A 12,063-nucleotide genomic window follows, 5' to 3' on the forward strand; every position below is an offset into this window, starting at 1 on the left:
TTCCTTGGGACTTATTCCCATTTCTTCATGGTTAGCATTTATTCCTTTTTAATCTAAATTCCCTCCCCTACCCTATCCCCTTCTCGTCGGCACCTACTGAGAATTCTTGGCTGAGGCAGAATTGGGAGAATCTGGCTGCAAGAGGACTTTTGGATTCCCACAGCCCTCCCCCACATTTACCAGTTAACACTGAGCATCCTAACTATGAACAAGAGCCTTCCCTTATTTATTGATCTATTTATTTTGCCGTCTATTTATTAAGGCACAGACTTACTAATTCCCTCCTGCTGCAGTCTATGTTCACAGCTTACTGAGAACAGAAGCCAATAGTGGCAGGAACACTTACACATAAATGGTGATTTGCCTGAGGCTCGGCGTGGACCGGTTTGAGAACAAAAACACATTCGTGAGTTTTACCTCTAGGAGCCCTACCTATCAGGTTCTCACAGTGAAGGTCTGAGATCACACAGAACTTGGTGCTTGGAGCAGGGAGAGGAGAAAAGTAACCCCAGCATAACTTTCTCCACGGCAAGGAAACAGCTTCACCAGATCCTTATCTGGCTTGGGAGGTCAGCCAGCCGACTGCAGCCTCTCTCCAGCCTTCCCGTCTCACATAGTGGAGGGAAAAATAAAAAGGTAAAAAGGCTAAGAAACTCTTCTCAAAGTTGCAGTCCAGGAATTCTGGCTAATACAACACCCACAATTCAACACAGGTTTATAGGATACTTCTCCCCTTACCCCCAAGACCTTACAACTCCTTCAATAGGCCTGCTGTTCTGTGCAAGATGCAGACTCCAAAAAAGAATTTCCAGGGACATCCAGAGACAACAGGGAAGAGAAAAACAAGGGCACTGGAAGAAACTCAAGTCTCTGATACCTACCACTACCGCAAACAGCAAGCAGCCTCTTTGCCGGACACACACATAATATACCTCACATCAAACACCTACTTGCCTCAGCATCTACTACCCGACACATCATGCCCAACTTTCAACAAATAAGTATATGACAAGAGAGAAAAAAAAAAGGCAAGAAGGCGGTAATGTATTCAAACTGCAGAAAATCAAAGATAAAGGAAAAAACCTTAAAAGGAACCAGAGGAAAGAATGCTTTACCTACTGAAGAACACCAAAATTACACCTGACTCCTGGAGATGACACCAGCAAGGAGGAGACAGAGGGAAAACTCACTGTTGAGAGTGATAAAAGAAAATTTCAACTTCATGTCTTAGGACCTACACTTTACCATTTACCAAGGTCAGAACGACTTGGCAAAACCTCAAAGTAGGGTCTGCTTCTGCCCTCAGCACATGCTGTACATATGCTTTGTTAAAGAAAACAACCCAGGGGCACCTGGGTGGCTCAGTCAGTTAAGTGGCTGCCTTCAGCTCAGGTCATAATCCCAGGGTTATGGGATCGAGCCCCACATCGGGCTCTCTGCTCTGCGGTGAGCCTGCTTCCTCCTTCCACCTTCCCCCTCCCTCTCTCTGCCTGCCTCTCTGCCTACTTGTGGTCTCTGTCAAATAGACAGATGAAATAGTAAAAAATAAAAATAAAAATAAAAAAGAAGACAACCCCTAAAGATCATTTTGAACTCAAAAGAAAAAGGAAGAAGCTTCCCTGGTTCACATAGGATTAAAGTCCAACAGCTCTGAATATACTAGAAACTTAATGTCAGCAACTTTCTGAAATGTCCTTTGTGTAAGGACCTGTAACATTTTATGCAAAAAAATGTAAATAACCTGCACCAAATGTCCTTTGACACAGCACCATCTGCTTTGTGAAGACTGCATATCCTGGGCAGCTGTCTTAACCTGGATTCCAATACAATCCTCCTCCTTCTAGAAATTCTGAAAGGTGTGTTCATTTTATGACAATGTGAGGGAAAAAAACACAAACCTAGAATTCTGCAAAAGTGGAGAAATGAAGACTTTCTCAAACAAAAGTTGAGAACAAAAAATGGGGTCAGTAGCCCCACCTAGTAAAAGCTGTTAAAAGTGAAGGGAAAACAATGATGCAAGGTCAGAAACCCAGATCGACGTAAATAAAGGAACTATGTTAAAGAGGGAGTAAGGAAAGACAAAATTAAAACTTATATTTCCTTTCGCTTATTAATTGATCTAACAACAGTCTGTTCAAAGTAATACCAGCAAAAAGGTATCCAATGCTTACATGTACATGTATTATATATCAACAAGTGGAATTTGGAAATTAAAACATGTTACCATTTATATCAGCACCTAAAAAACTGAAATAGGTATAAATGTAACAAGCAACGATCAAGATCCTTATAAGGAAAACTATAAAATTCTGGTGAAAGACATAAAAGAAGAACTAAGTAAATGGAGAAATACTCTAATTTCATGGGAAGCAAGACTCAACACTGACAAGATTATCAGTTCTTCCCAAATTTATCTATACATTCAACACAGTCCCAATCAAGATCCCAGGAAGACACTTGGCTGATATCAACAAACTGATTCTAAAGTTTACACTGGAAGTCAAAAGACCTAGACTAGCCAACTTGGTATGGAAGAAAAATGAAGTCAGAGAACTGACTCCATTCAATTGCAAGACGTACTATAAAGCTATAGTGGTCAAGAGAGCCTGGTATTGGTAAAAGAATACACCAGCAGGTGGGAGGAGTCAAGATGGCGGAGAAGTAGCAGGCTGAGACTACTTCAGCTAGCAGGAGATCAGCTAGAGAGCTTATCTAAAGATTGCAAACACCTGCAAATCCATCGGCAGATCGAAGAGAAGAAGAACAGCAATTCTAGAAACCGAAAAACAACCACTTTCTGAAAGGTAGGACTGGCGGAGAAGTGAATCCAAAGCGACGGGAAGATAGACCCCGGGGGGAGGGGCCGGCTCCCGGCAAGCGGCGGAGCAACAGAGCACAAAATCGGGACTTTTAAAAGTCTGTTCCACTGAGGGACATCGCTCCAGAGGCTAAACCGGGGCGAAGCCCACGCGGGGTCGGCGTGGCCTGGGTCTCGCAGGGTCACAGAAGGATCGGGGGTGTCTGAGTGTTGCAGAGCTTGCGGGTATTGGAACGGGAAAGCCGGCTGCAGAGACAGAGCCGACAGTAAGCTCACAGCTCGGTGTTGCCTTGAGCCAGTCGCGGGCTGGGTGAGCTCGGAGCACGGCCGGAGGTTGGGCAGACAGGAGTTACTAGGAGCTGTTCGCTGAGGGCGCACTGGGGAGCGGGGCCCCGGGCTTTCGGCTCCTCCGGGCCGGAGACCAGGAGGCCGCCATTTGTGTTCCCGTCCTCCGGAACTCTACGGAAAGCGCTCAGGGAACAAAAGCTCCTGAAAGCAAAGCCGAGCGGATCACTCAGCCCGGCCCCTGGTAAGGGCGGTGCAATTCTGCTTGGGGCAAAGACACTTGAGAATCACTACAACAGGCCCCTCCCCCAGAAGATCAACAAGAAATCCAGGCAAGACCAAGTTCACCTACCAAGGAGTGCAGTTTCAATACCAAGGAGAGCAGCAGAATTCCAGAGGATCGGAGAAAACAAACCACATAACTCATGGCTTTCTCCCTGTGATTTTTTAGTCTTGCAGTTAATTGAAATTTTTTTCTTTTTCATTTTTTTTCTCTTCTTCTGCTAAAATTTTTTTTAACTTTTACCCTTTTCTTTTTTAACGTTTTTAAACTAGTTTATATAATATATATACATATATTTTTTTTCTTTTTTATTATTATTTTTTTATTTATTCGTTTTTTTTAATTCTTTTTTTTCTTTTTTTTCTTTCTATATTTTTGAAACTCTTTTTATCCCCAAATCAGAAGAGATCCCAATCTCTTCAATCTCTTTTTTTAATTCTTGATTGAATTTTTAATTCAATCTCTTTTTTTAATTCTTTTTTTTCTTTCTTTTTGAATCTCTTTTTATCCCCAAATCAGAAGAGACCCCAATCAGAAGATATTGGGAGATCCCAATCAGAAGAGATCCCAATCGGAGGAGATCCCTCACCCAATCGTGAGGGGGGAGAAATCCCCCCTCACGATTTGGGATCTCTTCCGATTAGGTTAAAGCATATTTTCCTGGGATTGTTGCCACCCTTTTAGTATTTTACTTGCTCCTTCATATACTCTTAGCTGGACAAAATGACAAGGCGGAAAAATTCACAACAAAAAAAAGAACAAGAGGCAGTACCGAAGGCTAGGGACCTAATCAATGCAGACATTGATAATATGTCAGATCTAGAGTTCAAAATGACAATTCTCAAGGTTCTAGCCGGGCTTGAAAAAAACATGGAAGATATTAGAGAAACCCTCACCAGAGATATAAAAGCCCTTTCTGGAGAAATAAAAGAACTAAAATCTAACCAAGTTGAAATCAAGAAAGCTATTAATGAGGTGCAATCAAAAATGGAAGCTCTCACTGCTAGGATAAATGAGGCAGAAGAAAGAATTAGCGATATAGAAGACCAAATGACAGAGAATAAAGAAGCTGAGCAAAAGAGGGACAAACAGCTACTGGACCATGAGGGGAGAATTCGAGAGATAAGTGACACCATAAGACGAAACAACATTAGAATAATTGGGATTCCAGAAGAAGAAGAAAGAGAGAGGGGAGCAGAAGGTATACTGGAGAGAATTATTGGGGAGAATTTCCCCAATATGGCAAAGGGAACGAACATCAAAATTCAGGAGGTTCAGAGAACGCCCCTCAAAATCAATAAGAATAGGCCCACACCCCGTCACTTAATAGTAAAATTTACAAGCCTTAGTGACAAAGAGCAAATCCTGAAAGCAGCCCGGGAAAAGAAGTCTGTAACATACAATGGTAAAAGTATTAGATTGGCAGCTGACTTATCCACAGAGACCTGGCAGGCCAGAAAGAGCTGGCATGATATTTTCAGAGCACTAAACGAGAAAAACATGCAGCCAAGAATACTATATCCAGCTAGGCTATCATTGAAAATAGAAGGAGAGATTAAAAGCTTCCAGGACAAACAAAAACTGAAAGAATTTGCAAACACCAAACCAGCTCTACAGGAAATACTGAAAGGGGTCCTCTAAGCAAAGAGAGAGCCTACAAGTGGTAGATCAGAAAGGAACAGAGACAATATACAGTAACAGTCACCTTACAGGCAATAAAATGGCACTAAAATCATATCTCTCAATAGTTACCCTGAATGTTAATGGGCTAAATGCCCCAATCAAAAGACACAGGGTATCAGAATGGATAAAAAAAACAAAACCCATCTATATGTTGCCTCCAAGAAATTCATTTTAAGCCCGAAGACACCTCCAGATTTAAAGTGAGGGGGTGGAAAAGAATTTACCATGCTAATGGACATCAGAAAAAAGCAGGAGTGGCAATTCTTATATCAGATCAATTAGATTTTAAGCCAAAAACTATAATAAGAGATGAGGAAGGACACTATATCATACTCAAAGGGTCTGTCCAACAAGAAGATCTAACAATTTTAAATATCTATGCCCCCAACGTGGGAGCAGCCAACTATATAAACCAATTAATAACAAAATCAAAGAAACACATCAACAATAATACAATAATAGTAGGGGACTTTAACACTCCCCTCACTGAAATGGACAGATCATCCAAGCAAAAGATCAACAGGGAAATAAAGGCCTTAAATGATACACTGGACGAGATGGACATCACAGATATATTCAGAACATTTCATCCCAAAGCAACAGAATACACATTCTTCTCTAGTGCACATGGAACATTCTCCAGAATAGATCACATCCTCGGTCCTAAATCAGGACTCAACCGGTATCAAAAGATTGGGATCATTCCCTGCATATTTTCAAACCACAATGCTCTGAAGCTAGAACTCAACCACAAGAGGAAGTTTGGAAAGAACCCAAATACATGGAGACTAAACAGCATCCTTCTAAAGAATGAATGGGTCAACCGGGAAATTAAAGAAGAATTGAAAAAAATCATGGAAACAAATGATAATGAAAATACAACGGTTCAAAATCTGTGGGACACAACAAAGGCAGTCCTGAGAGGAAAATAAATAGCGGTACAAGCTTTTCTCAAGAAACAAGAAAGGTCTCAGGTACACAACCTAACCCTACACCTAAAGGAGCTGGAGAAAGAACAAGAAAGAAACCCTAAACCCAGCAGGAGAAGAGAAATCATAAAGATCAGAGCAGAAATCAATGAAATAGAAACCAAAAAAACAATGGAACAAATCAACGAAACTAGGAGCTGGTTCTTTGAAAGAATTAATAAAATTGATAAACCCCTGGCCAGACTTATCAAAAAGAAAAGAGAAAGGACCCAAATAAATAAAATCATGAATGAAAGAGGAGAGATCACAACTAACACCAAAGAAATACAAACTATTATAAGAACATACTATGAGCAACTCTACACCAACAAATTTGACAATCTGGAAGAAATGGATGCATTCCTAGAAACATAAAAACTACCAAAATTGAACCAGGAAGAAATAGAAAGCCTGAACAGACCCATAACCAGTAAGGAGATTGAAACAGTCATTAAAAATCTCCAAACAGGGACGCCTGGGTGGCGCAGTTGGTTGGACGACTGCCTTCGGCTCAGGGCGTGATCCTGGAGTCCCGGGATCGAGTCCCACATCAGGCTCCCAGCTCCATGGGGAGTCTGCTTCGCTCTCTGACCTTCTCCTCGCTCATGCTCTCTCTCACTGTCTCTCTCAAATAAATAAATAAATAAAATCTTAAAAAAAAAAAAAAAAATCTCCAAACAAACAAAAGCCCAGGGCCAGACGGCTTCCCCGGTGAATTCTACCAAACATTTAAAGAAGAACTAATTCCTATTCTCCTGAAACTGTTCCAAAAAATAGAAATGGAAGGAAAACTTCCAAACTCATTTTATGAGGCCAGCATCACCTTGATCCCAAAACCAGACAAGGATCCCATCAAAAAAGAGAGCTATAGACCAATATCCTTGATGAACACAGATGCGAAAATTCTCACCAAAATACTAGCCAATAGGATTCAACAGTACATTAAAAGGATTATTCACCACGACCAAGTGGAATTTATCCCAGGGCTGCAAGGTTGGTTCAACATCCGCAAATCAATCAATGTGATACAACGCATCAATAAAAGAAAGAACAAGAACCATATGATACTCTCAATAGATGCTGAAAAAGCATTTGACAAAGTACAGCATCCCTTCCTGATCAAAACTCTTCAAAGTGTAGGGATAGAGGGCACATACCTCAATATCATCAAAGCCATCTATGAAAAACCCACTGCAAATATCATTCTCAATAGAGAAAAACTGAAAGCTTTTCCACTAAGGTCAGGAACACGGCAGGGATGTCCATGATCACCACTGCTATTCAACATAGTACTAGAAGTCCTAGCCTCAGCAATCAGACAACAAAAGGAAATTAAAGGCATCCAAATCGGCAAAGAAGAAGTCAAATTATCACTCTTCGCAGATGATATGATACTCTATGTGGAAAACCCAAAAGACTCCACTCCAAAACTGCTAGAACTTGTACAAGAATTCAGTAAAGTGTCAGGATATAAGATCAATGCACAGAAATCAGTTGCATTTCTCTACACCAACAACAAGACAGAAGAAAGAGAAATTAAGGAGTCAATCCCATTTACAATTGCACCCCAAACCATAAGATACCTAGGAATAAACCTAACCAAAGAGGCTAAGAATCTATACTCAGAAAACTATAAAGTACTCATGAAAGAAATTGAGGAAGACACAAAGAAATGGAAAAATGTTCCATGCTCCTGGATTGGAAGAATAAATATTGTGAAAATGTCTATGCTACCTAAAGCAATCTACACATTTAATGCAATTCCTATCAAAGTACCATCCATCTTTTTCAAAGAAATGGAACAAATAATTTTAAAATTTATATGGAACCAGAAAAGACCTCAAATAGCCAAAGGGATATTGAAAAACAAAGCCAAAGTTGGTGGCATCACAATTCCGGACTTCAAGCTTTATTACAAAGCTGTCATCATCAAGACAGCATGGTACTGGCACAAAAACAGACACATAGATCAATGGAACAGAATAGAGAGCCCAGAAATAGACCCTCAACTCTATGGTGAACTAATCTTCGACAAAGCAGGAAAGAATGTCCAATGGAAAAAAGACAGCCTCTTCAATAAATGGTGTTGGGAAAATTGGACAGCCACATGCAGAAAAATGAAATTGGACCATTTCCTTACACCACACACAAAAATAAACTCAAAATGGATTAAGGACCTCAATGTGAGAAAGGAATCCATCAAAATCCTTGAGGAGAACACAGGCAGCAACCTCTTCGACCTCAGCTGCAGCAACATCTTCCTAGGAACATCGCCAAAAGCAAGGGAAGCAAAGGCAAAAATGAACTGTTGGGATTTCATCAAGATCAAAAGCTTTTGCACAGCAAAGGAAACAGTTAACAAAATCAAAAGACAACTGGGACGCCTGGGTGGCTCAGTTGGTTAAGCGGCTGCCTTCGGCTCAGGTCATGATCCCAGCGTCCTGAGATTGAGTCCCACATCGGGCTCCTTGCTCAGCAGGGAGTCTGCTTCTCCCTCTGCCTCTAGTCTGCCACTCTGTCTGCCTGTGCTTGCGCTCTGTATCTCTCTCTCTCTCTAACAAATAAATAAAATCTTTAAAAAAAAAAAAAAAAGACAACTGACAGAATGGGAGAAGATATTTGCAAACGACATATCAGATAAAGGACTAGTGTCCAAAATCTATAAAGAACTTAACAAACTCAACACCCAAAGAACAAATAATCCAATCAAGAAATGGGCAGAGGACATGAACAGACGTTTCTGCAAAGAAGACATCCAGATGGCCAACAGACACATGAAAAAGTGCTCCATATCACTCGGCATCAGGGAAATACAAATCAAAACCACAATGAGATAACACCTCACACCAGTCAGAATGGCTAAAATCAACAAATCAGGAAATGACAGATGCTGGCGAGGATGCGGAGAAAGGGGAACCCTCCTACACTGTTGGTGGGAATGCAAGCTGGTGCAACCACTCTGGAAAACAGCATGGAGGTTCCTCAAAATGTTGAAAATAGAACTGCCCTATGACCCAGCAACTGCACTACTGGGTATTTACCCTAAAGATACAAACGTAGTAATCCAAAGGGGCACGTGCACCCGAATGTTTATAGCAGCAATGTCCACAATAGCCAAACTATGGAAAGAACCTAGATGTCCATCAACAGATGAATGGATCAAGAAGATGTGGTATAGGGGCGCCTGGGTGGCTCAGTGGATTAAGCCGCTGCCTTCGGCTCAGGTCATGGTCTCAGTGTCCTGGGATCGAGCCCCGCATCGGGCTCTTTGCTTCGCGGGAGCCTGCTTCTCTCTCTCTCTCTCTGCCTGACTCTCCGCCTGCTTGTGATCTCTCTCTGTGTCAAATAAATAAATAAAATCTTTAAAAAAAAAAAAAAAAAAAAGAAGATGTGGTATATATACACAATGGAATACTATGCAGCCATCAAAAGAAACGAAATCTTGCCATTTGCGACAACATGGATGGAACTAGAGCGTATCATGCTTAGCGAAATAAGTCAAGCGGAGAAAGACAAATATCATATGATCTCCCTGATATGAGGAAGTAGTGGTGCAACATGGGGGCTTAAGTAGGTAGGAGAAGAATTCATGAAACAAGATGGGATAGGAAGGGAGACAAACCGTAAGTGACTCTTAATCTCACGAAACAAACTGTGGGTTGCTGGGGGGAGGGGGGTTGGGAGAAGGGGGGTAGGGTTATGGACATTGGGGAGGGTATGTGCTTTTGGGTAAATTGGAAGGGGTGGTGAACCATGAGAGACTATGGACTCTGAAAAACAATCTGAGGGGTTTGAAGTGGCGGAGGGGTGGGAGGTTGGGGTACCAGGTGGTGGGTATTATAGAGGGCACGGCTTGCATGGAGCACTGGGTGTGGTGAAAAAATAATGAAAACTGTTTTTCTGAAAATAAATAAATTGGAAAAAAAAAAGAGGGGAGGTGGCTGGGGGTGATGGGTGAAATAGATGAGAGGGATTAATGAGTGCACTTATGATGAGCACAGGGTGATGTATGGAAGTGTTGAATTGCTTTATTGTACATTTGAAACTAATATGACACTGTATGTTAACTGGAATTAAAATAGAAACTTTAAAAAAAAAAAAAAAAAGAATACACCAGCAGATCAATGACATCGAACAGAGAGCCCAGAAACAGACCCATATAGAGTCAACTGATCTTCGACAAAGGAGCAAAGGCAATACACTAGAGCAAAGACTGTCTTGTGCTCGCTTCAGCAGCACATATACTAAAATAGAGCAAAGACTGTCTTTTCAACAAATGGTGCTGGGAGAATTAGATATTCACATGCCAAAACAAACAGAAAGAAAGAATCTAAATTGAAACCTTATATTCTCCAAAAAAATTAACTCAAAATGGATCATAGACTTAAATGTAAAATGCAAAACTATACAACTCCTAGAATATAGGAGAAAACCTAGATGATTCTGGCTAGGAGGATGACCTGTTATATACAGTAAAGGTATAGTCCATGAAAGGAATAAATGATATACTGGGCTTCATTAAAACTAAAATGTCGACTCCACAAAAGACAACGCCAACAGAATGAGAAGACAAGCTACAGATTGGGAAAAAATATTTGCAAGGGAGAGATTTGATAATGAACTGATATCTAAAATGTGCAAAACCTGGGCACCTGGGTAGCTCAGTGGGTTAAATCTTTGACTTCAGCTCAGGTCATGATCTCAGGGTCCTGGGATAGAGCCCCACATTGGGCTCTCTGTTCAGCAGGGAGTCTGCTTCCTCCTTTCTCTCTGTCTGCCTCTCTTCCTACTTGTGACCTCTGTCAAATAAATAAATAAAATCTTTAAAAATAAATGTAAAAGAAATATGCAAAACCATCTTAAATCAACAATTAAAAAATGTACTACCTGCTTTAAAAAATGACCCAAAGACTTGAAGAGACACCTCACCAAAGAATACAGTAAGCATATGAAGTCATATGCCATTAAGCCAGTACAAGTTTAAAAAAAAAAAAAAAAAGCTATTACACACCTATTGGTCAAAATCCCAAACACCGACGACGCTAAAAGCTGTCAAGGATGCGGAGCAGCAGGAATTCTCACTCACTTCTGATGGGCATGCAAAATGGTACAACCACTTCGGAAGAAAGTTTCCCAGTTTCTTACAAAACTAAACATACTCTCAACATACAATCCAGCACTCACGCTCTGTGGTATTTACCCAAATGCATCAAAAACTGATGTCCACACAAAAACCTACAAATGCTACATATTGTATGATACCAACTATCTGACATTCAGAAAAAGGCAAAACTACGGAGACAGTAAACACTTTAGTGGTTGTCGATGTTTGGGGGGTGGTGGGTAGGAGGGATCAGGCAGATCACAGAGGACTTTTGGGTAGTGGAATTACTCTGTGTGATACTACAATAAGGGATATATGTCAGTAGACATTTATCAGAACCCTAATGTCAACTATGAACTTTAAGTAATAACGATGGGCCAGCGCAGGTTCATGATTGTAACAGATGTAGTGCCTGACAGTGAGGGAGGCTATAGGGAGGGGACAGAGTATATGGGAACTGTATCTTATCTGTTCAATATTCCTGTGAACCTACTAAAACTACTCTGATAAAATCAAGCCTGTTTTTGAAAAAAAACTTGAGCACTATATGGTACACACATGGATTCATGATTTTCAAGCCCACTTCTTCTTAATCCAATAACGTCAGCTTAAGCATTCAAGATCCTAATGTGAAGTCTTATAAGTGTAAAAAAAGATACGACAGTAAAAGGCCTTGCTGGGCAACTGCTACTCATCATTCATACCCCCTCGAGAAAGGCGTAAACATCAGTTCTCCAAAGCATCCTTGGTGATTTGGTCAATTAAGAAGGTTCTTAAGCTTGCTCCCTGTAAAAGCCCCACAACTAAAAGGGAATGTTAAAATAATTGCCTAGCAGGCACCTGGGTGGCTCAGTTGGTTAAGCAGCTGCCTTCAGCTCAGGTCATGATTCCAAGGTCCTAGGATCGAGCCCCTGCTCAGCAG

General features: G+C 41.0%; 1 protein-coding gene across 3 annotated transcripts in view; it reads right to left on the reverse strand.

The window, feature by feature from the left end:
* MCUB (mitochondrial calcium uniporter dominant negative subunit beta) overlaps nt 1-12,063 on the reverse strand; it is a 106,511-nt gene that overhangs the window by 7,882 nt on the left and 86,566 nt on the right. The gene's annotated exons all lie outside the window — the stretch shown is intronic.

This window comes from Neovison vison, chromosome 11 (assembly GCF_020171115.1).
Source record: "Neovison vison isolate M4711 chromosome 11, ASM_NN_V1, whole genome shotgun sequence".
Taxonomy (NCBI): Eukaryota; Metazoa; Chordata; class Mammalia; order Carnivora; family Mustelidae; genus Neogale; species Neogale vison.